The sequence below is a fragment of the Jaculus jaculus genome, chromosome 11 (genome assembly GCF_020740685.1).
Source record: "Jaculus jaculus isolate mJacJac1 chromosome 11, mJacJac1.mat.Y.cur, whole genome shotgun sequence".
Lineage (NCBI taxonomy): Eukaryota > Metazoa > Chordata > Mammalia > Rodentia > Dipodidae > Jaculus > Jaculus jaculus.
Window position 1 is genome coordinate 2,311,436 of NC_059112.1, and position 21,972 is coordinate 2,333,407.

General features: G+C 43.7%; 1 protein-coding gene across 1 annotated transcript in view; it reads right to left on the reverse strand.

The window, feature by feature from the left end:
- Positions 1–21,972, reverse strand: part of Epgn (epithelial mitogen) — a 54,976-nt gene that overhangs the window by 17,589 nt on the left and 15,415 nt on the right. The window contains exon 3 of the mRNA XM_004665345.2: positions 15,522–15,662. The gene's annotated coding sequence lies outside the window, so the exon portion shown is untranslated. The remainder of the gene's footprint in view (positions 1–15,521; positions 15,663–21,972) is intronic.

Consider the following 21,972-nt stretch of genomic DNA (forward strand, 5'->3'; position numbering starts at 1 on the left):
TTTGGCTTGATATCATTTCATTGTTGTACTTGAAAACAACTTTTTAAAAGACTGTCAGAATATGAACAGTAGGAATGGAGCAAAGGTTATTCACATTTAAAGTGAGGTGCTGACAGAGATGATGAAAGATAGTAGGTGCTCATGTACCTCAGAACTCTTCAGGGTAACATGTGGTCACAGGGTGTGGAGAGATGACTCAAGGAGGACTAAGAGCGACATAAGGAATATTTAAATGCTCTTTAACAACTTAGGTAAGAACAAAAGAAAAGTATGTGATCATTAACCTTTTGGCAGCAACAACTGTGCTTCATGAGAGGGTGGCTCCAGCTTGTGTTTTCTGTTATTATGCTCTCTGGAATCTTTATGCTCCCAAGTTCCCAGGCTTGGCATTAACAATCCAAGTCCACATTTAAACATGTCACCCAGAACACGTTCCAGTGCCTGAGCATACAGTGAACTTGAACTTGAATGTACTGTTATACTCTTCCACAGGCACCCAATTAACAGGACTCTCAAATGCACTTGAACAGAAGTAATTTCAGAAGTATGTCCTTGAAACTATATTCTGCCAAAATCAAATGATATAACTGTGCTTTCTGAATCTGTTTGGGTGGGGGAACAGAAAATAATGCCAAGTTTCTGTAGTGTTGCTTTATCTGAGACTGCCAGATTTAGAAGAGTGCTCTCATGCCCTCATTAGGCCCAGCAATGCTACAACTAACCTTCACAAACACCTTCTTGCCCAAGAACAGACCTTGTTCCTTCCCTGTGGAAGAACAAAAATTCCTTGCTTCTCTCAATAAAAATAAACCTCAAGTACACATATGTAATTGTCTAAATTAAATGCTTGGAGAATGTTCCCATGCTTCTAAATGACAGCCACTTAGGCATGGGCTCTCAAATACTTCCACTGTAATGAAGGAGAGATGGGCTTCAGGAGAATGAAGGACAGGGATAACAACCAGAAAAACCTGAACAATGAAAGCTGGAAGACGTCATGAGTCAGGAGGGAAGAAAGAAGTACTCCACTGTCTCATCAGTTGGTCTAGTGCATGATGGACTACAGAGTGAATGGCTCCTTGACAGGAAATAGCTCACCAACAAAATGTGCAAGGCAGCAACCACTGAGTCAGTGCACGAGGACAAACACACACCAGTGCACAAGGACAACCACCACCGGACCAGTACGCGAGGACAACCGCCGCCGGACCAGTGTACACGAGGACAACCGCCGCCGGACCGGTGTACACGAGGACAACCGCCGCCGGACCGGTGTACACGAGGACAACCGCCGCCGGACCGGTGTACACGAGGACAACCGCCGCCGGACCGGTGTACACGAGGACAACCGCCGCCGGACCGGTGTACAGGAGGACAACCGCCGCCGGACCGGTGTACAGGAGGACAACCGCCGCCGGACAGGTGTACATGAGGACAACCACCACCTGACAAGTGCACCGCAGGACAACCACCGCCAGACCAGTATACAGGAAGACAACCACCACCAGACCGGTGTACATGAGGACAACCACCACCAGACCAGTGTACATGAGGACAACCACCACCAGACCAGTATACAGGAAGACAACCACCACCTGACAAGTGTACCACAGGACAACCACCGCCGGACCAGTGTACATGAGGACAACCGCCGCCGGACCAGTGTACACGAGGACAACCGCCGCCGGACCAGTGTACACGAGGACAACCGCCGCCGGACCGGTGTACATGAGGACAACCACCGCCTGACCGGTGTACACGAGGACAACCACCGCCGGACCGGTGTACAGGAGGACAACCGCCACCTGACCGGTGTACACGAGGACAACCGCCGCCTGACCGGTGTACACGAGGACAACCGCCGCCGGACCGGTGTACACGAGGACAACCGCCGCCGGACCGGTGTACACGAGGACAACCGCCGCCGGACCGGTGTACACGAGGACAACCGCCGCCGGACCGGTGTACACGAGGACAACCGCCGCCTGACCGGTGTACACGAGGACAACCGCCGCCTGACCAGTGTACACGAGGACAACCGCCGCCTGACCGGTGTACACGAGGACAACCACCACTGGACAGGTGTACATGAGGACAACCACCACCAGACCAGTGTACAGGAGGACAACCACCACCTGACTGGTATACATGAGGACAACCACCACCTGACCGGTGTACACGAGGACAACCACCACTGGACAGGTGTACACGAGGACAACCACCACCAGACCAGTGTACACGAGGACAACCACCACTGGACAGGTGTACATGAGGACAACCACCACCAGACCGGTCTACACGAGGACAACCGCCGCCGGACCAGTGTGCAGGAGGACAACCACCACCAGACCGGTCTACACGAGGACAACCGCCGCCAGACCAGTGTGCAGGAGGACAACCACCACCAGACCGGTCTACACGAGGACAACCGCCGCCAGACCAGTGTACACGAGGACAACCACCACCTGACAAGTTCACCACAGGACAACCACCACCGGACCAGTGCCCATGAGGACCATCACCACCGGGCCATTGAACACAAGGGCAACCACCACCTGACCAGTGAATGAGGATAACCACCACCTGACCAGTGTGCATGAGCCACCCCCACACCAGTCCACGAGGACCACCACCACTGACCCTGTGCAGGGCAACAAGGATCAGGAAGCCTGTGCTAGTTTTCTAGGCTTGCTCTTCTGTTGTCTGTTTCCTGGGGTTCCATGGTTTCCTGCACACACTGTTTTAAGATGTTCACTGTCATGATGTCCCATAGGCAGTCACTGGACAGCAGGATTACTGACCTAATGGAGTAGGAGAGGCAAAGATTCTGATCTACATTTCTGTAAATTTGTCTGTTTTTCATTTTTTCCTTGGACTATGGTGATATTTTTATAGTTGTTTTTCAGCACCCTTTATTAAGATACAAATATCCAGCAAGAGGAAATATTATCTCTTTTGGCTTGAATGGATGAAAAGATAATGTGATTCCTTAAGACACTGTAAAAGGGAGAGATTTTTAGCAATTACCTAGGCTGTTGGTAGTCATAGCAGAAATGTAGAGCAATATCTGAACCCCTACCAACCAATGAAAATCTGTAATGGGACACTTACATATCCAGTGAAGGGTTCTCCTGGCTGAGAGGAGTTCACATAGACCAACTTTAAACTTGACCTGGGTCAATGGGTCACTGTTTAGCTCCACTGAATGTTTTCTAAGTGAGGTGAGTGTTGGTCTAACATAAAAGTAAAAGAAAGGAACCAATTAGGAGGAGGAAAAAGAGGAGAAGGGAAGGAAGGAAGATACATTAATCATCCTACAGGTCTAGAATGAAAAGTAAAGAGATGGAGCAAGTCTGTACGTCAGCTTCCTGATGCAGAGAAGAAAACACAAATTTTACAGAAATGTAGATTACGATCTTAGACTTTTCCTGGAGATTCATAACTTTTTGTGCTTCAAACTTAATTCTACTCTATAAAAGTAGATCATTCTATACCAAATACACTTTCCTAATGGGGATGTCTTCATGGATTGACTTGATTTCAGAGACCTAGACTTCATAATAACCATCTTGCCCAAGTGGTAGCATCAATGGAGGCACCTGGCCAGCTCTTTTTAGGCATCTCATAGCATTAGTGGTGCTCCCCAGTTCGTGTACTAGGATCAAAGACATAGTGACACTCTTTTGCAGAGATCTGCCTTTGAAGCCTCCATCAATACCTATGATGACTGGGACAGACTGCCTCTGGATCAAAGCAAAGGTCTTTACTCATAGTAAAACTGGACTTTAGACTATAACTATTGCACTTAAGAGATGGAATCTGAAATATGTGTGTGTGTGTGTGTGTGTGTGTGTGTGTGTGTGTGTGTGTATCATACCATATGCATATGTATATATGACACCAAATTTAGGGAATTACTCTATAATATTAGATGCTGTACAAGCAGCCAAGAGATGTGGAGGAAAGCTCAAACCTGGTATGGGATGAAAACAGTGATCAGTCCTACCATCAAGTTGCATGGGTAACATGGACAATGGTTGGTAGGGAGCCTATATAATTCATATTTTTATAATATAGTTCAGTACTTTTGGAGATGTAATATACCTCAAAAGCAGTCCTATATCCTTAGAAATTGGTAATATTATCTTACTTTCTTATATTGTAAAACACATCCTTGTAAGAAGGACTAAAAGCACTTTCTTATTTTTATTTTGATTTTTATTTATTTGAGAGTGACAGACAGAGAGAGAAAGAGACAGAGAGAGAGAGAGAGAGAGAGAGAGAGAGAGAGAGAGAGATAATGGGCACACCAGGGCCTCCAGACACTGCAAACGAACTCCAGACGCATGCGCCCCCTTGTGCATCTGGCTAACGTGGATTATGAGGAATCAAGCCTTGAACCATGGTCCTTAGGCTTCACAGGCAAGCGCTTAACCACTAAGCCATCTCTCCAACTCTCCAACACTTTCAAAGGAAGGAAACTTTGACATAATCTGAAAAACACAAATTGCAGGGAGTTCTCTATTGTCTGTGTGGATACGTATCCATTACTTGGTACATATATCATTAGTTGACAGGAGTTCTTATAGATAATTTAAATTTAGGGTGTGTGTGTGTGTGTGTGTGTGTGTGTGTGTGTATGCATGTGCAAGTGCACACACACATGCTGGAATTGAGTCCAGAACATTGCCCAGGTTGTCATACATTAATATTCTACTACTCTATTGAGTGGGATATTTTGTTCCTATTAAGACAAATTTAGGGAATTAAACTGTATAAAGTCAGATGTTCATACATCTGGTATGGGATAAAAATACCAAAGAAAGACAACAAGAAATTTATACTAGAGAGGAATACCATGTAGTTGAGAACAACCAAATGAAAATTACAAGGTGGTGTACAAGGATGATGACAAGGTATGTACAAGGATGAAAAATTTGTGTACAAGGAAAATGACAAGGTGATGTACAAGGATGATGACAAGGTGTGTACAAGGATGAAAAATTTGTGTACAAGGAAAATGACAAGGTGGTGTAAAGGAAGATGACAAGGTGTGTGCAAGGATGACAAAGTGGTGTACAAGGAAGATGACAAGGTGTGTACAAGGATGACAAATTGGTGGACAAGGAAGATGACAAGGTGGTGTACAAGGAGGACAAGGTGTGTACAAGGAAGATGACAAGGTGTGTACAAGGAAGATGACAAGGTGGACCAGGATGATGACAATGCAGAATACAAGGACAATGACAAGGTGGTGTACATGGATAACAAGAAGGTGGTGTATGACAATCACAAGGTGGTATATAAGGATTATGGAAAAGTTGCTACTGTAGTTTGAAAAAAACAAGAAAAGTGTGAATACTTTAAAGTTGGTTCCTAGAGAGTTGGGTGAAGAACAAAGTGAGCCGGAAGACACCTAAGTACAGAACACCACAGACTACATGGCATACAGACCTCTAGATCAATAGTGCACTGAGAATAATGTCAGCACACATGTTGCTTCTGCCAGCACCAGGCTCAGCAATTCACTTGCATTAATTAGCTCATGTACACAGATTACTTCACTTACTCCTCACAACAGCTTTCTAAGACAGGTATTATCACCTCAGTCTTTCGGATGATAAAATCGAGTCTCAGACAGGCAAAGTGATTCACCTCAGACCATTAATTGTTGTAAGAAACAGAGCTAGAGTTTCAACCCAAGGCAGTTTGACTGGAGCATGGTCTTTTACAAAAGAATAGACATGATATGAAACACGGAGTGAGCGAAAGGTAATTCTAAATTTGCACATGTCAATCTAAGAGAAATTAAATGAAAAGTTATGTCAAAGCACCTTAGGGGGTTTTGTTCCTGCTACTGTAGCTTTAAAAGAATGATCCTGGGTTTCCAGATAATCCCAGACTGTCTTCTATCTTATTGTTGACTACTGGGTTGTTATTTTGAGGAAGAATTTAAATCAGATGGAAACCCGGGGTTTACAGCTCCTTTGTGTGAGACATTTCCTGTCCAATGCAAATACTTTTGGGAAATGAAAAGTTAAGACTCCAGTCTTTGGGGCAAATTCACCACTTTTTACATCATACTTCCTTTCTTTGATAAACTATGTAGGGCTTACTGCTGAATATATAAAGTGTCTGATTTTCTCTTTGCCTTTTATTATTCCCTCTACTTGGAAAAAGCCTCTTCCTCCCTTGCCCCAACTAAACATCCTGACGAATTCTCTGTCCTGTAAGACTTGCCTTTAGAAGATTGTGGAGTTGGCACCTTCATGCCTGTGCATTCCAAGACCCTGATAAAAATCACACTTGATTCTTCCTTTTATTCACATTGAATAATTTAACTGATCATTCCAACTCTTCTTTTAATTATATCTACCATCTAACCACCTCTTATTACCTAAACACATTACTGCCCCTTCGCACACCCCATGATTTCTTATTTGGGTAATTGCACAGCCTCTTAACAGGTCCCCATATTTATGCCTTTACTTCCCATAGTCTAGGTACATCCAGCATCAGCAGAAATCCTCTAGACCCTAACTAGATGCTGGCTATTGGTCTCAAATCCTCTAGTGCCTAGCCATCACTGTTATGTGAAGACCCACCTCCCTTTGCCCATCTCTAAGACCCTGTGTGATGTGCCATCCCAGATGCTTCCTTTTTGAGTTCTTCCTACCTCCCCTCTTACTGACTGTGTCCAGTTACAATGTCTCCCACAGATCATCAAGATAACCACCAGTACTAGTGCAGCATGATGGAACCCACCTATAATCCCAGTAGCTGGGAGGCTGATGGAGGATCACAAGTTCAAGATGAGCCTCGACAACATAGGAAGTTCAAAGCCAGCCTGAGCAACAGGCTGTCTGACCCTGTGTGAAATAGCAAAACTCACCAAGCATGTTCCCCCAAGGCTTTTGCATTCCTCTCTGTATTTGCTCGGAATGCTCCTCCCTCAGATGTCCGCAAGGATCTCCTCCATTTTTTTCTGGTTGGTGGTAAGCTTTCCCTGACCAACCCACCGAAGCCTTCACTCTATCGTTCTCATGCTCCCTTTGAAACACTATCTTGGGCACAATGTAGAAACACTTGTTTGTTTACTATCTGCCTCTTTAATCAGAATGTAAACCACCTGTGGTGAGAACTTTTGTCTATTTAGGCCACAATTGTATCCACGGACTTATAATAATGCGGAAGACCACAGCAGGTCTTCCGTAAGTATTTGAAGATGGAATGGATATCAACTGTAGCCTGGGGAGGACAACACTAACTCATCAAGAGATCCAAAGAAAGTCCTCTGGAGATAGAGAGGAAAAATGTAAGCCACAAAGTATTTGGCATAACTTTCAAAATGGCATAAACCGGACAAAAGTATCTAAACTCTATCAATGATTTAAGAACACACTGAGTTTATTTGGAACTGAAGACATTTGAGCGATGCTATACTGTCTCAGTATACTGTAAGATGGGAGGCACCACTTCATGGAGACTAAGCCCTCTCCAGAAATGATGCTGAAGTATGGCATGGTTTGAATTCAATCAGAAAGCAGACACTGATGAGACTATCCATGGAGGTTTCCACAGCTAAATGAATTTAGGATAGACTAAGTCATGTGTAAGAAGTGGGGTGAAGTAAGTGGATTACAACTTTCCACGTACAAAGTGTGAGTTGTCTGCATTGCTTTCATGGCCACATGAAAAAAAAATCACCACATACTAGACGGTTGAAGTCAACACAAATACAATCTCTCAAGGCTCTGGGAGAAGGAGGGAGTGGGGAGGTAGCAGAAGGAGTAGGGGAACTTGCAGCAAAGGTGTCATAGGAAGACTACTCAAGAGGGTCTTTTCCTCCCTTTCCTGCCACAACCACAGGGGTGTCCACACACATGATGGTCCTGTGGGTTGCTGGGGCCTTAATGATCTTCACAGCCATCCACTGCTTGTACTGGAGACACAGGCTTCCTCAATAGGTGGAAGCTCTGGGGGGAAAGACCTGCGGTGAAACAGTCTCCTCAGGCAGCTTCGGATTCTCCCCCACGAGGTCTTCCAGCAGCTGTGCAGGCACTGGTTACAGGTGTCAGTGTCCACTTCAGAGATGCCCTCCGGGATGGCCATCCTCTCAGGGATCTCCATCCTGCACCCTTGGCCATGGGAATCCCCGGTAGATGCAGTTTGCTCTTCTTTCATTGGAGGACTTGCCTTCTCCAGAAGCTGTGGGCCAGGGCCAGGGCAGAGAGAGCCTAGAGCAGTAACAGGATGAAGACAGTTGGGACTTGGTGTGACAGGGGGCCTCTTCTTTGGGCAAGACAGCTGTATGTTAGGACAGCTGAGATGCCAGGAAGTCTCTTTCTCTGCCTGCTGGCCATCCTCAGGCTGTCCCTGCACTTCTAAGTGTGAAGACAAGGTCTGAAAGGCAGGTACATAGTGTTTCCTCTTCAGAGGCAAAGGGAAGGCAGTAGGATTCCTGGGGGTGGGGAAAGGTGTTGTCCCTGGACATACAGGCTTGTCTTCGGCCTTGTCCCCCATCCTACTCTGTGCCTGGTACTGCAGTAGGAGGTACGTAGCCATGAGTCTGTCAAACTTTCCTTGCTGGATGGACTCAACTGTGTTGCCTACGTCAAAGTGCATGAAGTCCATCACTGACAGGATGTCAGTGTCCAGCTGTCTGGGAAGCAGCTCATGATGATGTGAGCCCCCTTGGCCTTGCTGGAGCCAAGGGTGCTTCATAATGTCCTTTGCTGAGGGCCTCAATGTCGGGTCTACAGTTAGTAACTTTTTGATTAGTGCCCTTAAATCCTTAGATAGGTGTTTTGGTTCTTTGTAATTCCCGGTAATAACATTCTTTCTGAGGTCCTCAACTAAGTTAGATTCAAAAGGGTGGGTCCCGGTAACCATAAAGTAGAGAAGGACACCCAGAGACCACATATCATTTTGGGGGCCATCATATGATTGCCATCTCATAACTTGTGGAGACATATATATGTAAGTCCCACAGTATCTCCTCAACCGTTCTCCTGGCAAAACTCTGGCGGCTATGCCAAAGTCGATTATGGTGGCCTTGCCCCTGCCATCCAGCATGATGTTCTCCGGCTTGATGTCGAGGTGCGCTATCCCTTGGTCGTGGAGGTAGCACAGGGCATCCGAAACTTGCCTGAAAATTCTGCGGGCCTCGTCCTCCCGCAAGAAGCCTTTGCTGAGGACGTGCTGCAGCAGCTCTGTCTGGCACAACTCCAGAACCAAGTAGATATTCTGTTCCGTTTCAACTATCTGAAACAGTGATACAATGTTCGGGTGTGTGGTGACTGGCAAAATTTCCGCATCCCCTGCTATTCTGAGATTTCTTGCCTGTTGCTTCTGTAATACCTTGATGGCAACAGTGACACCTGTCAGACGGTGGCGAGCTCTTCGGACTTCTACATAGGAGTGCTGGCTAATGAGGCCAAGGTCCTCATACTGAGACCATAGGGTCTCATCAGTCCGAGACATCGTAACAAGGCTATGAATGCCAAATAAAATGTTAAAGTAAAATATAAATGAAATGTGTAACTAACAAAAAAAAGTAAAATAAAAAAATCAAAACTTATAAACCAATGTTGAAAAAAACAGAAATCCCTTACTGAAGACTACCCAAAGAAAACAAACCAGAAAGTAAACTCCAAAGAACCAAAAAAATAAAGTTCAAAGGCAAAAAGCCAAAAGCAAAAAACAAAAGTAAGAGAAGAAATGAAAGATGTAGCTAACTAGAGAAAATAAAATAATCAAAATCAAAACTAAAAACTAAACCAGAATAAAACAGAAATCCCTCTCCAAAGACTATCCAAAGGGTGGAGGGACATAAAGTAAATTCTAAAGAGCCAAAAAAATAAAGCTCAAAGGCAAAAACCCAAAAGAAAAAAAAAAAAAAAAAAAACCTCTCTCCTCTCCTTTCTTTTCTCTTTTCCTCTGATTCTTCTCCTCTCTTTCCCTTCCTTCCCCTCCTCTCCTCTCAATAATGCGCAAAAATCTCCCCACCAACTCTCCCTCAGTCCAGGTCCTCTCTCTCTCCTCTCTACTGGCCTACACAAATTCAGGGCATCCAAGCCCCCTTATATCTGCTACGTGGGGGAAGGGCTTCCTCACAATGGCCCCACCCATCTGAGCTAGAGAACATGTACTGGACCAATCACAGCTGGCCATGACCAACAGTCAAAGGAGGAACCAACCGTGACAGTGTGTGGCTCAGGTGGGCCACAGAGATTCACACTGAGGCTTTTGGAAATCAAAGCCTGGAGGATGCTTCATGTCCTTTGGGTTCCTCGTTGACAGTCTAATTCCTTCTGTTTCACAGACCTCTTGGTTTCTCCACTCTTCATGTTACCTCCCTCTCACTCTCAGTAATGGTCTCAAGCATGTGCCATCCCTTCACTGATACCGTAAGGCTTGTTCTGCTCATAAAATCCAACCCAGTGTCTGTTAACATCTAAGAAGTTGATGTGAAGATCTCTTTCACAATTTTGATTTTCAGGAATTTTTTTTTTTTTTTTTTTGGTTTTTCATAGTAGGATTTCACTTTAGTCCAGGTCAGCCTGGAATTCAGTATGTAGTCTCAGGCCAGCCTTAAACTCATGGTGATCCTCTGCCTCCTGAGTGCTGGGATTAAAGGCTGTGCCACCACATTTGTGTTTTCTGTATCAGCCATTTTAATCACAGTGACAATATTACAGTAAGTGTGGAACACAGTTTACTCAGAAACAGAGACAAAAGCTTTTGAGAAGGTTTCTTTGGGTTGAGAAAGCACCAGGAAAGTGTCATAAACAGAAAGCATTGTGACTGGTCCTCACTGAGAGCAGGCAGGAACCATGAGGCAAATGGTGGAAGAAAGCTTTGATAATACTGTCAACCTTAACAACTCTTTATCTTGAGCTTCAGGCCTCCAAAACTACTAGGGATAAATTTCTGTTGGCTAAGCCACCTCATCGGATGAAGTTTTGCTCTTGTAGCTTTTGAAAACAATAAGCAGCATGAAGATGGATGAGCACTGAGTCTCGGGGTGAGGCAGAGCTCCCTGCCTCCTCGACCACCATCTTGGCACTAGACTTCTCGAGGGCTGTTGTGCTAAGTAAGTGTATCTCAGTGTCCTTTTGCTACCCCAATTTATGCTGTGCTGAAGCACAATCCTTAGATGGACAAATGGAAACCCAATTATCTAAGAAGGAAGAAAAGAATAAAAGTCATGGCACGTTCTTTACTGCAACTGTGATTGGAGCCTTCATGTGGACAAGTAGTGATAAAGTTCAAGTGCAAAAGTCAGTCCTCACACCAGGCAAAATATGCACACACAAAATACCGGCAACCCTAGTGAGGGGTACATTGTATCGGGTGTGCTTGAGGGGCAGGCATACTTTCTAATAAAAGGTGACATCTTTACTTTTGAGGTTAAATTGGTTTCACTGACAATATTATATACCTTTAAGCTTCTATCATTTCTACCCAGCATCCTGTTACCTTGAATGTTGCAGAAAGAAAATCCACTCAGACAGTAAGCCTGCTTATTGTTAGACTTCAAGAAAAGGGCCATTCTCCTCTCCTAGCATTTGCTTTCTCATCACCAGTTCTTCCAGCATTGTTTCTTTCTGGGTCTGGTGTGCTCTAGTAGAAAGGTGTGGTTGGGATTGGAAGAGGGAGGAGGGAAGGCAGGCAATGAGGAGCAGACATTCCAGTTCTTTCCAGTCTACCTAGATCCCCTGGGAATGCATCATAAAACTGAGGCAAAGCCATGAAAGCTTCAGAGATCATAAAAGCCTCTGTGTGTTGGGTCTGAGGTGTCGATTAGTCTGGGGAGCTCCACATGGGCAAGGTTAGATTCATTAGCAGCATGCGAGTCACACTTCAGACGCTGTCAGCTGACGAGATCCACTTGGTGACTTGCTAGAAAAGCATTGTAATTTTAAGTGTCTGAGTGGAGACCTGCAACTGTACCTAGTTCATAACTCAGAAGAAATATTTTGCCCTTCTTGTCTTGTAATCCTGTCATGTAATTTTCTGTGTGTGTCATCGGGATATGGCATTCTTTGTCATAAATATATGAGGTTGATTTGAAAGCTACAGTAGAAAATAGTTGAAAGAAACTGAAGGGGAAAGTGGGTATGACCACAGTGAAGTTAATCTCCACAATACATCAAGACACTTCTATTACATTGTTCATTACATGATTATTTGGGAAGGAAAAGCAGTTCTTAAACACACACACACACACACACACACACACACAAACCTTTGTCACAGATGTTTTAAAACACTGCCTTAGCTTGGAGAGGGTGGTGAGCTCAACAGCTGACAGGGGCTGGAAGGAGCCATAACGCTTCTCAAGTTCTACAATTCAGGATCAATACACGGGAAAACATCTCTGCAATGTGATGCCAATTGTAAGGCCCTGCTCACTCCTGAAAGTTCTTGGCATTGCAGGAATGGCATAACTTGAATCTGTGTGGAAGAAAAGGACAAGCATGGGGTCTCCAGACCATGTGGAGCAAGGAGTCCCCGGCACTGGCCCATCTGCACTGCTGTGAAAATAGTGGGAACCACAATCAAACAAATTAAGCCATGATGTTGTAGAGGGAAATGTACTGGAGTGGTATGGGAGGTGTGCTTGTAGTACATGACCACTAATTTCGCGACATGTATTAAGGACATAGATAAATATCGTGACACCTGGTCTTCACAGCACTTTATGTTCTAAATGTTGGCACGGCACAAAGGAATCTGAATAATTAATGGAGGAAGTTATATCTGTTCAGTGACCTTTAAAGTTCTTGTCAAAATATGAAAAACTCTTTCTATGGTTTGGAAGTATGTAGAAAATTAAAAAAAATAATAGTAAAACTAACATTTAATTACTACCCCAATTTAAAAATTGGAAATACTGAGAATTTAATTGTTTTACTACCTTGTATAATAACCATTATTGAAAACAGCCTGGTGTCTACATTCTCCTGCAGTGTCACTCGCTGCCTAGAGAAAGCACATTTCCATTTCCCACACCTTGACACAGTTTCTTTCTCTCCTCAGCTTGCATTGGCTTCCAGTCTTCTTCCCTTTTCCTTTCAATGCTATATCACTGAGTCCATTTGGTGTCAAGTTTTATTTACTGTTGTAAAGCACTGCTATTTACTCTGGGATGCTGTCATCTTGTTCTACTGTGTTCACTGCTGTTGAATGACTATCATGAATGAACATCATGTAATCGACTTTCAGCAGATGGCCCAGTTTCCTGTGTGAATGAGTCAGCTCCCCTATGCCGGGAAAATGTGCTTCCACATTGGATGCTGCCCGCATCTGCTCATCCTAGCAGAAGCAGCACTGACACTGTCATCAAGACTCTGCCAGCAGTCACACTTTCCCTGAGGCAATGTGCAGCCAAATGCTCTCAGTGAGCTTTGCAGCAGAGCCCAAGTTAAAGTCCCTCCCTTCGGTGGGGGGATCGTCCCTCACCTGGGGTTAAGTCCCCATGCACAACCGGAAGAGCAACATGTCAAAACCTGCCACGAGTTACATAAAGCTCTTCACCAAGACCAGCTCATCCCTGTGCTTGAGTTCTGAGAGCGGCAGGGTAGCGGGGAAAATCCTAACACTACATAGGCGTCTGTAATGAGAGGATCTGAAATCCCTGATCCTCAGAGGACTGTTCTAGTAGTTTCTACGCTTTATGGTACCATGTGGTATCACTTTGCTGAATGTCTAAGATATACTAACACTAAAACCTCACCATCTGTGACAGCCACATCCTGAGACCCTCCGAGACGACTGAAAATGCAGGCACTGCCCAATCGTGCATGTGCTGCTGCTTCCTTTACACGGCTGCTCGTGGTAGTTTCATGTAGAAAGTAGTCACAGGAAGTGGTTGATCGTTGCTGTCGTCTTGATTGGATCAAGTAAGGGACTTGCCTCCAGGGCACATCTGTGAGGGAGTTTCTAGGAGGATCACCTGAACAGGACCACCCTCCCCAGAGCGGGGTGCCCAGCTGACTGGCAGCCTGCATGCAAACAAGTCCCGGAACCAGTGGTCCTAGTTGTTGGGTGTCCTTGCTACTTGCTGGCAAATGTGCCTGTGCTCTTGCTGCCTCCCTGCTCTGCAAGTGCAACACAGAATCCTTCACAGTGGAACAAAGACCAGCGGCTCTCCAGGAACCCTCCAGGGCCCCAGCACTGACAGGAGCTGCCAAGGCACCCAGTCTCATGGACTGAGCATCTACAATATTTTCAGCCTCTTCAACAAACAAGACAGCCATCGTTGGACTGCCCAGCCTGTATTGTGAAAACTCATCTAATAAATTCCATTTGTAGCATGGATTCATTTGATTAGTTCTGTTCCCCTAGAGAAGCCTAACACAGGAAGGCATTAACAGTCATAACATAGAAAATATTATAATACTATGCTATAATCATAGTGATATGAATGTATATCCTCTCTCAAAATACCTTACTCATGGAATCCACACTTTTGCATAAAATGGAATGATTTTCTATTTCTTTTGCCAGCATTATGGATAGGAGAGATTCCAGTAATCCTTATCCTTCACTATAACATGGGTGGCGAGAGAGGTTGTAGTGTGTTCAGGCAACAGAACTGTGCCTAAAACAGCCTTTTCAGAGGCTGGAGGATGGCTTAGCAGTTAAGGTGCTTGCCTGCAAAACCTAATTTGACTCTCCATGTCCCATGCAAGCCAAACATACAGGGACACAAGTGCATGTGCAAGGTTGTACATGTGCACAAGGGGGCACACATGTCTGGAGTTTCCAGCAGTGGCTGGAAGCCCTGGTGCACCAATTCTATCTCACACTCTTTCTCCCTCACTCTCTCATTTAAAAAGGGGGGGGGGCAGTCTATTGAGCTTGCCTCAAAAAATATACATAATAAAATAGCCTCTTCAGTTCTACACAATGATACTCTTATCTGTTCATCTTGTAAATCTGTTTCTCTTTGGTATTTCCTTCCTTTATTTCATTACGTACCTAGCACATGTGTCTAGAGTTTATTTGTAGTGGCTGGAGCCCCTAGTGTGCCCATTCTCTCTTGCTTGCTCACTCAATCTCTTAAACAAATAACTAAAATATGTATTTTTTAAATGTTCAAAAGGCTAAAAGTATAGCTCAGTGATAAAGTGCTTGCCTAGCATGTGTGAGGTCCTGGGCCTAATCCTTAGCACAAGAAAGACAAAGAGAGGAAGGAAGAAAGTGAGGAAGGAAGAAGGGAAGGAAGAATGAAGGAAGGTGGGAAGGAAAAGGTGGAAAGGAGGAAGGAAGGAAAGGGGAATACAGAAAAAGAGAGAAGAAAAGGACTAGAGGAGGGAGGAAGGGCGAGAAGCTAATGTCAGTTAGAAAGGTGACATGCAGAGGGAGGACAAAGAGGAGGAGAGCAGAGGGAAGGCAATGTTTGGCTAAAATCTGAAGAAATCGTGGTCAATAATGACTTAATACCGCCTTAATCAAAAAGAAAATGTCTTTTTCTCAAAGCATATAAGGCAGGACATTTCACCCTCACTTACCAGGATATGTGGGTTCTTCTGTCAAAGTCCACATCTGCAACTGATTTTCTTTCCTGTCCTGGGGTCTTGGACATAGTGGACATCCCATCACTGACAGCAGTACCTTCTTTAACTGTGTCGATGTGATCAACTTGAGAAAGCCTGAAAAAAAGTTATAAAAACTGAAATATTTGAACTTTGTGCTACATTTAAAAAGTGTACAGACTGCCAGGCATGGTGGCACATACCTTTAATCCCAGCACTTGGGAGGCAGAGGTAGGAGGACTGCTGTGAGTTCGAGGCCATCCTGAGACTACATAGTGAATTCCAGGTCAGCCTGAGATAGAGACAGACCCTACCTCGAAACCCACCCCCCCACACACAAAAAAGTGTAGACTTTGTAACGAAGAGACTGATTCACTTAGATTGGTTCTCATCAGGCAGAATAAGGAAGAAGACAGTGTGTGAGACTGTCAACCCCACACTGCCTATAGCTGGCCCTCTCTTGCCTTAGAGATGTTGTGCTTGACTGTGTCATGTGGAGACCTGTGCACATCACTCTTCTGTAGTACTAAGCACATTATGAATATGAAATTGATGCCCACTGGTATGGAATATAGAGAAATCAGCATGTAAATTGGAGGCAGAGAGAAGAAAAAAGAAAAAAAGGAAGGAAGGAAGGAAGGAAGGAAGGAAGGAAGGAAGCTACCAGAGCAATTCATGTTAACGAGGGTTACAGCAAGCAGTGAAACCCACTCCAAACAGAAATAGTATCTTGTTTTCTTCAATTCCTTATGACTTTACATAACTCTGAGAGATGTACGTTATAGTAATCACTCCTCTTGCTTCATTCTGGTTGAAAGGTAGACATTAAGCTACCAACATTGGATCATAACAATTAATTATAATGTTTCATGTTATGTGTGCCCACTGAGCTCTGCTGCATTCATTTGGCTGGAATCTGTCACGACAAGGTCTGAGGCCCTGCTGAGATGACTCATGTGGTTCGAAAATGGCTCACTCACATGGCTGCAGCTGGTGCTTACGGTGGGCTAGGAGCTCAGTGCAGGCTTGGTTCCAGCCCATGTGCGTGAACTCTCCCTTAGCTTGGGATGTTCACAGCCTGACTTCCAAGAACAACTGTCCTAAGATAGAGGAAGATGAAATTGTCAGTCTCTTAGCAATGGAATCCAAGAATAAGCAAGTCACTACTGTTATATTCTGCCAAGAAGTGACAGAGCACACTCAGTTTCAAGACTTAACTTGACATGGAATAAAGCTTCTGAAAACAATATTAGAAAAAAAAAATCTTCCTTTAAGTTGATCACCTCAGAACACTTGTCACTGCTATGAAAAGTTGATGAAACAATCAGTACTTTTTAATGGCTTAAATAGTAAAAAATGGGCATACTAAACTAAACCAAAACTTCATATATGTTAAATATCTGAGCATACAAAACCATGCTGTCAGGTATGCTAAACACTATGCTTCTCTGCTGCCATATAGACACAAATAACTGAAAATACAATATTTGTCAACAACTGCACTTTAAAGAAACTGAAATTTCTTAGACATGATGTGATTATTGTACCAAGTACAAAGTGCAATTCAATTCTTATCTCTTGATGAAAGTGAAATGGCACCAAAAGTTATGTAAATACTTGGTAAAGAAAATACATATGCTATCATGATGTGAAGTGAGATTTTTCTTCTGGGTTTACAGAAAAGTCAAAAGTGTATGATTTCAAGTGAACAATTCCTACGATATCTGTTTCTTGTTGCTGTCAGAGTTCCACGTAAGCCTACCCTTAACTCTTACATGATGTGAAAGTATACGCATACACATGAAACTCCACACAGCTTAATGTATATACTAGCATAATTTGACTATTCCATTGTCATATAATGTGACTTAATCCTTACATGATGTGAAAGTATAAGCACTGCACATGAAACTCCACACGGCTTAATGTATATACTAGCATAATTTGACTATTCCATTGTCATATAATGTGACTTAATCCTTACATGATGTGAAAGTATAAGCACTGCACATGAAACTCCACACAGCTTAATGTATATACTAGCATAATTTGACTATTCCATTGTCATATAATGTGACTTAATCCTTACATGATGTGAAAGTATAAGCACTACATATGAAACTCCACATGGCTTAATGTATATACTAGCATAATTTGACTATTCCATTGTCATATAATGTGACTTAATCCTTACATGATGTGAAAGTATAAGCACTGCACATGAAACTCCACATGGCTTAATGTATATACTAGCATAATTTGGCTATTCCATTGTCATATAATGTGACTTTGGTGTTTCTCGGAAAATTAAAAGCTTTCAGCGACTTTGTCTCCTGACTGAGAAACTCATGAACGAGCCTGGATGCACATCTCAGTGAACAGTATCTGGTGCTGCTCCTTCTCCAGACTCCGAAACCCTTCGTGTTGTGTCCATTAATCCAAATGTTACATTACGACCCTTTGATTCTACCCACTCTGAATCCAGCCCTACTCTGAAAGACTATCTACAAAACAAGTCCCAACAGCTCATACGTACCCCACCACGGCCCTCACACTCCAAGATGGCATTTAGGCAAACTGGATGGGGGAGGTAAGATCCATAGACTCAGTGATATCTGCAGTGTAAATAGTCCCATCGTGCCTGTCTTCTAGCAGGTTGGCTGGTGCCAGCTCCAGCACACCCTCCACCGAGGTTATCACAGTCATTACCTACAGATGAGCAATCAGACATTCACAACCATCTCAGCAGCAAAGTCTTTAAGTCTCAAGAATACGCAAAGATCTAATCAAGAACTGCTCTCGGTCATGATCTGAGACCTCAGCCAAGAAGCAGCACTGCACCGCTGTGGTCCTCACGACACTCTGCTTGTGATGAGGCTTACACTGAGTTTGCATTCTTATTTAAGTGAAGCTTCCTATATCACAAGTTCATCTTCTTCTGCTTTCAGAATGTTATCACGTCTAATTATCCTGGCATCTGGACATGACAAGGTCACTGCACTCAAGAGCTCACAGCTGTTGTGGTCGCCTGCACAACCTGCACAAGAAGGGGTCAGTCCCTCTCTAATAGTTAGTGACTGCCAAAGATTCCTGGGGAAGGGGAGTCATGCGCTTCTGTGCCATAGACACGAGTAAGAGATAAGAAGGAGTGCAGTGAGACTGAAGGGGAGAAGAGAGGGCAATGTGGGGTATACATGTGATATACATGTATGAAGATATAAAAATTAAAATATCACTCAAATTCACACCATCAAAATTGTGTTATAATTTTAGGATCAAGAGCCAAGTAAATTTTAAGATGAATGTAGTCATTATAAACCATATCCATTAAAAAGATATTATGAAATATCTATGCATGAAATTGCATGATTCTTGATGTGCTAAACAAAACAAAGCCCACAGCATGGTTCAGAGGACACAAGAGAAGAAGGTGTTCCTCAGACAGTAAATGTGCTGACAACGGGGAGGTTTTAGGCTCATTCTAGTATATTCTTGTGCATGTTTGAAAGTTTCCACAATGATAAAGTTTAAAAATCAACAACAAAAGTATTCACTCAAAAACTGGGTGTGGTAGCACACACCTTTAATCCCAGCACTCAGGAGGCAGAGATAGAAGGATTGCCATAAATTTGAGGCCAGCCTGAGACTACATAGTGAGTTCCAGTTCAGCCTGGGCTAGAGCAAGACCCTCCTCAAAAAACAAAGTATTCACTTAAAAGGCACCTTAGAAAATAATGGAAAAAAATTTTCAAATATCTGAGAGTCCTAATTTTTGATGTTTTTTAAGTATACAAAGATGTTTGGATTCCCAAATTATTCTCTTAAAAGAGTCCCCAGCCAAGATGAAACAAAAATGAAAAATGCAGTCAAAACAAAGAAGTGGGGCTAGAAAGATGGTTTGGATGTTAAGGCACTTACCTGCCTGAAAAGCCAAAGGACCCAGGTTCAATTCCCCAGGACCCAAGTAATGCTGGATGCACAAGGTGGTAAATGTGTCTAGAGCTCATTTGCAGTGGCTGGAAGACCTGGCTTGCCCCCCACCCCCCACTCACTCACAAATAAATAAATAAAACATTGTGAAAATCACAATCTCTCTATTAGCTTCTCCTCAATCCCAGCGCAGACCTAGGGCCTTCATCCCATGCTGGGCCTTCTCCTACTCTAGGACTCTCCGTCCGTTCTTGGTCCTCTTCCCTCCCAGGCAGACAGAAGTCCCCAAGGGAAATAACCCCACACAGTTACAACTCTCTTAAAATGCACGGAGCTCCTTCCTGTTGATTTTAAGGCCTACTCTTAATTTTGAGCTAAAGTCGCCTTTTAAGATTCTCCTAAAACCCAGTCATGGTAGAACTACAGAAGACCCAGGAATAACTTTAGACACATAATTTACTGCTCCCATATTAATTAGAATTTCATTCTACAGTGAAATATCTGAGATGGCTTATTTATAAAGATGTTTATTTAACTCATAGTTAGGGGGTTCAAAGTCCAAGGTCAAGCAGGTCACAATGGCCTGGCCTTGTAGAGAAGACCTAACAGCACATGGGATTATGTCATAGCAGGTGTGTGGAGGACGGTGGGGGTGGATCAATTCTCAAAACGGAAGCCAGAGACAGGGAGGGAGGACAGGCTATAATGAGTCTTGCTTCTTACCTGCCTTTATATCATATTCTCAAATTCCTGATATTATAGTACTAGACCAGCGGGTCACATGACACATACTTTGAGAAGGACCTTTCACCTCCATCTCACTAGGCTCCCCCTCAGAAACTCCACCATTGCTCAGTGCTATTACCCTGGAGACCCAGCTCTCAGCACTTAGGCCATTTCAAGAAACTGAGCCAAGGCCCTCTGCAGGCCTGTCTTCACCAGCTCATGTTCAGATGCAAAGCAACTTGATCAAAAGGCAGAAAGACACTATTAAGTAAGGCCAGAAAACTGTGCAAAATCCAAAATCCCCCTGTCAATAGAGCTTCGACTGACTCTGTCCCGTGAGCAGAGGACAAATCCGACCACTGGGGAAGGTGAAGGCAGGGCTCGACAGCGCTCACCAAAAAGTCCCGATGCAGAAGCAGCCTCCGCTCTCTGCTCTCTGTGGTGAGTGACTGTTTTAAGGCAGAAAGTTAACACACAAGGAAATAAAACAAACTGGACTCTTGCCAGACCTCTGTTCCTCTACCTTGCACTGAAAAGGTCTTAGCACAAGAGCAGATTAGGGCTCAGAGTTAGACTTGGCCTTGCAGAGAACAACTGCGTGTTCTCCATCACTCAGCATGAACACACACAGAAAACACACTGGGACTAATACCTAAAGCTGAGGTGACAATGGAAACACGTACAGAAATCACATGTCACTCTTTCAATCTACTCTGAAGTTCACGAGGAGAGATTTATTACACTGTTCTAAGGCAACCTTTTGATTGATACAGACACTAGTTTAGTAGTATAAAAGTCTGCTACCCTTACTTGCAATGTCCCCTGGAGTCAACAAATATGCAGATAGTGGGTGTCCCTAGGCCCACAAATGTTTTTCACAGAAGTGTGTGTGTGTGTACACGTGTGTAGCAACACTGACAGAATTATTGGGGCTTGAACACAACCAGGTTCAAATTAACCTCTTTAACCTTCTGTCTAAATTTATATAGACTTAAGCTCACTTCAACCATGCACGTGAGCATAAAACTGATCAGGAATCAACAAGTTCCTAAAACATTCATCCTCCCAGTTATCAATTCCAAGTGGAGGGGCCATGAGCTCCCTCGGGATCTTAGCGCCGCAGCCAGGACGCCCACCCCACTCCCCGTACAAGCCCACTCACGTTCTACTTCCTCGCCTGCTGAAGCTCATTCTTTCAGTCTAAGATCTGTGTTTTATTTTCTTTAGGTTCTCTTTAGAGTAAAACAATCAATTCCTAACCATAATATAGATTCAGCTAGGATGCTTTAGAAATTTAATAAGGCACCCGAAACTTTCTACAAGTCCTCAATCAGGTCCTCACAACTCTGAAATTTACCTGTCATTCTATTCTTACTGTGCTGATCAGAATTGAGGAAGAACACAAATTTCAGAAGGTATGAATCAGGCTCTCTAAACTGAAGTTTCTAACAGTTCAAAATATTTTTCTGTTATACTGATCCATCAGAAGGTAAATTCTCAGATATGTAACAATAAGCATTGCAAGTGTAATAAACTCCCTATTAGATTTTATAGAAGCACTTGCTATTGTGAACACCACTTTGACAATGGAATTTTCAGAACCCTCTTACCAGCTGTCTAAGTTTCCAACCAAACACTTGTATGTTTCCAATCACATAAATTCCAGATCATTTAGTAAATTATGAAATAGAATTATTACATACTTATGATATGATCATTAAAAAAATCTACCTTTCAAATATATACAAAAGCTCATGGCAAATTTATCAGG